The following is a 5372-nucleotide window of genomic DNA, read 5'->3' as shown; positions in this document are numbered from 1 at the left end:
CTGGGTATTGGCTAGGGGTCTTGAGAATTTTCTGGGCTCACCTGTTCCAAGAGTTCAGCCTTTTCCCTGTTAAGCTGAGCAACACGCTCTTCAAGGTGGGATCTTGACTTCAATTGCTCTTCCCACATGCTGTGCGAATCCTTTGATGTCAGAGCCAGCACATTCTGCTTTTGCATCTGTGAAAGCAATGGTGGCAAAAGAAAAAACTAAGGTGACCAGAAAGACAACCCTGCAACAGAAAGCAGTAACTCAAATGGAAACAGGCCTAAGCTCTCCTCTCCCCATCTAAGATCTATGGTTAAGGTTAATGTGGAGCGTAAAACACACTCCAGGAAACATAACCAAGAACAGCAATTGAAGCTGGTGGAAAGAATGAACACTCTAGAAGTGACAAGATGAGGTTACAACGTTGGGGGATGAGATGACACACACACACACAAAATCACGCTACAACTTTCTTCCAAAGGTCCTCTGGAGTTTATGATGATACATACTTTATAATATAATAATTCCTCTAGTGCCCATCACAGAAAATACCCTACTCTCACTGCTTTTCTAACAACTGTACATCTCCTGAGAGCAAGAAAATGCTCTGCCTGCTACTGTACAGCATCACCTCACCTAATTATTCTTTACCTCAGCCCCCTGCATGGCAGGACAGAACCAGCACCTTTTCACAGGTGGGAAAGGAAGCTAACATGGTATCAAGGGCAAGCTGTGACAAAGCTGCAAACGTAACATGGATCTCCGAAGTCCAGTCTCCTCTCTCAGCTTTTAACCACAGATCTCCCTCCTGCCCACAACATCCATCCTATCCACCCTCTGTCATAGTTTAACCCTAGTAGGCAGCTAAGCACCACACAGCCACTCGCTCGCTCCCCCGCAGTGGGATGGAGGAGGGCATCGTTAGGGTAAGAGTGAGAAAACTTGTGGGTTGAGATAAAGACAGTTTCATAGGTAAAGCTAAAGCTGCGTGCATGAGCAAAGCAAAATAAGGAATTCATTCACTCCTTCCCATCGGGAGGCAGTTTTTCAGCCATCTCCAGGAAAGCAGGGCTCCGTCACGCGTATTGGTTACTTGGAAAGACAAATGCCCTATCTCCAGACGTCACTCCCTTCCTCCTTCTTCCCCGCAGCTTTTATTACTGAGCATGATGTCATATGGGATGGAATATCCCTTTGGTTATTTGGAGTCAGCTGTCCTGGCTGTGTTCCCCTGCCCCGGCTTCTTGTGCACCCCCAGCCTACTTGCTGGTGGGGCAGTATGAGAAACAGAAAAGGCCTTGACACTGTGCAAGCACTGTTCAGCAATAACTAAATCATCACTGTGCTGCTAACACTGTTTTAATCACAAATTCAAAACATAGCACCAGACAAGCTACTATGAAGAAAATGAACCAGTGTCAAATCCTTACCTTTAGAGCGTTAAGTAGGACTTGCTACAGTAGCATGGGAAAACTCTCAAAACCAGAAATCTGGGCAATAGACTAGGCTGCTTTCCAGGCAGCCCTTATTCAGTAGAACGCAGGAACCGAGTTCCCCGTGGCTCTCCAGGAAAACCTCATCTTAAAATTTCCCCACAGAAAGTGGCAACTAGGCTCAGGGGCTCACAAAAAGGGAAGTTTCTGATCAGCTTACCGAGGCAGAGGCTTGCAGGTCTCTCTGAAGGGCTTCAATCCTATTGTTTTGTTGCTGGACTGTGGCTTCCAATCTGGCATTTTCAATTTCAAGGCTTAAAAAGAAATACAGGTCTTATTACGGAAATCCACCAGAGCACCAATTCTGAAAGAACAGCGTGAAATAACGTAATCTAAAACAAAAGCATCCTTCAAAATCGTGTTATTAACTTGCTGTGATGCAACAAGGCTATCCTGTTGTTCTCACACAATCCCAGAAAGCGACAGGCACCTTGCTTCACTGTGTTATTCTCTTACCGTTGCACGTGCTCTTCCAGTTGTTTTATAGTAGTATTAGTCCCAGAAGATGCCAACAGGAGGTCCTGCAGCTTCTGAGAAGAAGCTGTTACTTCTCTTTCCTTATTATCCAAGGCAGCCTTCAAGTCATGAACACAATGCTCAGACTGAAGATGCTGTTCTTCCAGCTCCCGCAACTGTAAAATCACAGTAAGAATCCACAGTAGTCAGGTGAGCTTCTATATAGAGGGGTCAACTGCTGCTGAAGAATTCAAGTACTGCATATATCTGCACATACGCTCTACTCAAAGAACTGTAATCAAGTACGTTCACTTCTACTAGCAAATGAACACAAACTGTGTTACTTCATCATCTTTTATACTGGCCTCTCCCATCCCTACACTGATTTCCTACAGCACAGTTCTGAGCACTGACACTGCCCCTCCCACCCTTTCAGTGACTCATGACACTCATTTGTGTCCACTTGTTTGCTCCTCCATTGAAAACAGGAATTAAAAAGTTCATCCTTCTCCTAAAGTGACTCCACAACTCCCTCATAAGGAGATTTAAGATGATTTCTATTTCAGAACTCCGAGGCCTCTATACTTCAGTTTTTGTAAGAACACTGCAAAAGGTGGTCCCTGCCTCAGAAAGTAGCTTACAATTCACTTGCAAGAAGGCCGCTTAGGGATGGCAAATTACAGTAGGGCCAAAGAAGGGGGGAAAAAAGATGCTGAGATGCTGCTTTGCATATACAGTGCAAACACCCCACCTACAAACAAGCTCTGCTTCTTGCTTAGTTCAATCCACATGGTTCTGACACCTGTACTATTAAAAAAAGCCCAAACCCTAACAACTCTTTAGAAGTTCCTTCAACCATGAAGAAGGTTCACATTGTCTTACACACTGTGCACCCAAAACAAAGACAATGACCTTCACACATATTTAGCAAGCTACAAATAAGGAACATCTGTTGTATACAAACAGAAGAATATAAAGAAAGAGTGCAATATCCTGAACAGGGAAATAGTGCCTCCGAGCAGAGGTGAGTTTCAAGAGAGAACAAACTGCTCTGTTCGTACCTAGCCACCAGAAGGCTGCTCCTAACGCAATGCCTTGCCCCTCCAGCTTGTGAGGAGCTCCCCAAAGGGCCAGCTGCGTTTATCACCAGGGGAGGGGAGGAAGAAGGGAAGAGAAAGGACATTGCTGCAATACTACCCCAGAGCCTGAACAGGAGCTTCTGCTGTGGGATTGAGGAGCAAGATTGTCTCTTACTTGCAACAGAAACCAGTTGGCTTTATGATGATTGAAGTAACACTATCTTGCACTCTGGAAGAGGAGGCCAGGTAGCTGAAAGTTTCACTGGCTTCCTGAATTATGCCCAGGGATCATTGTTAACTTCCTTATATCTCTCTACTACTGGCTCCCAGAATACTGTTTTGTCCTTTTTCACAATGTACAGGAAGGAACAGCCACCCACAGGTTTATTCCTATAGTGACAGGCTTTCCATACCTCAGCTTCAACCCTGTCCAGTTCCTTTTGCAAGCGCAGCTTGTCTTCCTCCAGGTCACTGTGGTAATGCATAGTAACTTCCAGTGAAGCTTCTGACAGGGATTGCTTTTTAAGAGCATCGGCAAGCTTCTGCTGCAGCTCTGTGACCCAGTCCTAAAGAAATGGTGTTACATGAGCACAAAGAATTCAATAAGAACATGAGAATATGAGGTGTGCTTTTACTTCTTAGGTTACATAATTAGGTCAGCCTTCAGAGTGAATTCAAAGATAAGAAATGTTGCTCGCCACCAGCAGGCACCTGCAAAACTGATGACCTCTCTCCATCTTTCTCAGCTGAGCACCTCCATGCTGCCAGAGGGAAGCAGGGGGAAACTTCACTGCTTCTATATGATACTAGAAATGAAACTCAAAGGCCAGTGACTATGAGACCCAGGTCATTAGCTTGACCTGCCTTTGTCCCAGTCCTAAATGAACAGCTGGCCTAGAGCACAAGTATTTCAAGGGCCCCCAGTTACAAATGTGTGGCGGGAGCAGCAGCAGAAGTCAACGAGCCCAGAGGTAAGTAAGCCCAAAAGCAAGCAAACCAAGGGGGACCCCACTGCATCCCTCACAGAAGGTACCTCGAAATCCCTGGGAGATTCAGCATCTTCCTCTTGCTCTGCTCCTCCCGCTGGCAGGGCACCTACAAAGGAGGTAAGAAGTGGCACACTGTGAGTGTTTATCACACTCTACTTTCTCCCAGCATCCAAACCCAGCATCCAAAAGACGAGGAACAGTTCTACTACAGGCCACAGCGATTTTCCTCATCAGCTCTTCCACAGTTAAGGATCCTACCTCCTCTGTCCTGAGCAAGTGCAGTGCATGCAAAGTCAGCAGTCCTCACAGGGCAGGAGCTGCTGAGAACTGCCTTGTCTGCTGCACAACCTGCAGAAGGTTCTTCCATGTTTTCACTGTCCACGTTTTCCGCCAGTAGCTTACTAAAGTTATATACAAAAAGAGAGGAAATGGAGTTGGTAAGAACAACCACATCTTTGCATACACGCTTGACTAGGACAGCAACAGCCATTCCTTACCCAGCCTCTCCATTTTCGTTGCCAACTGAGAAATGGTAACACACCTCCCCACACTCCTTACTCTTGCACTACTATTACATGATGAAATATTCGCTGCAGGCATGTTCCTTCTCTAGATGCATATTGGTATCTGTGAAGCACTTCAGCACTGCTGGCTACAATCTACACTGATAAACAACCTCTTCACAGGGAGCACTACAAAAATTAACAAGCCCTCTGGCAGATTCACATCTAACTGCAAGGGTGCTACATCTGCAGGATGCTACATTAATGCTGCAACTATTCAGGTCAAGCCAGCCTATGGACTCCTCAAACACAGTCCTGACTTGGAAGGACTTCAGAAATCTTTGACCTGAGAGTTTACACAGCTCTTAAGTATGGTCAAGAGGCCAAAAAAGACTGGGGTTGCATTCTGAGCACTGCATGTGTTTACATTGAACAGGCATTCTCTTCTGGAGAGAATGACAGGACGTCAAGGGCAACAAGAAAAGATTCTATAGGTACGTTGGGGATAAAAGGAAGATGAGGGAAAATGTGGGCCCTCTCCGGAATGAAATGGGAGACCTGGTTACCAGGGACATGGAGAAGGTGGAGGTACTCAATGACTTTTTTTCCTCGGTCTTCACTGGCAAGTGCTCGAGCCTCACTGCCCAAGCCGCAAGAAGGCAAAGGCAGGGACTGGGAGAATGAAGAGCCGCCCACTGTGGGAGAACATCAGGTTCGAGACCACCTAAGGAACCTGAAGGTGCACAAGTCCATGGGACCCGATGAGATCCATCTGCGGGTCCTGAAGGAACTGGTGGATGAAGTTGTTAAGCCACTATCCATCGTATTTGAGAAGTCATGGCAGTCTGGTGAAGTTCCCACTGACTG

The 5372-nt window shown here is 46.1% G+C and overlaps 1 protein-coding gene across 1 annotated transcript in view; it reads right to left on the bottom strand.

Moving 5' to 3' along the window:
• The window catches only part of LOC103923859 (ankyrin repeat domain-containing protein 26-like), a gene marked incomplete at its 3' end in the record, with an annotated part of 76029 nt that overhangs the window by 65967 nt on the left and 4690 nt on the right, over positions 1-5372 (bottom strand). The gene's annotated exons all lie outside the window — the stretch shown is intronic.

The sequence above is a fragment of the Pygoscelis adeliae genome, unplaced genomic scaffold (assembly GCF_000699105.1).
Source record: "Pygoscelis adeliae isolate BGI_AS28 unplaced genomic scaffold, ASM69910v1 Scaffold9, whole genome shotgun sequence".
NCBI classification, from domain to species: domain Eukaryota; kingdom Metazoa; phylum Chordata; class Aves; order Sphenisciformes; family Spheniscidae; genus Pygoscelis; species Pygoscelis adeliae.
This window is presented reverse-complemented; position numbering and strand designations above follow the sequence as displayed.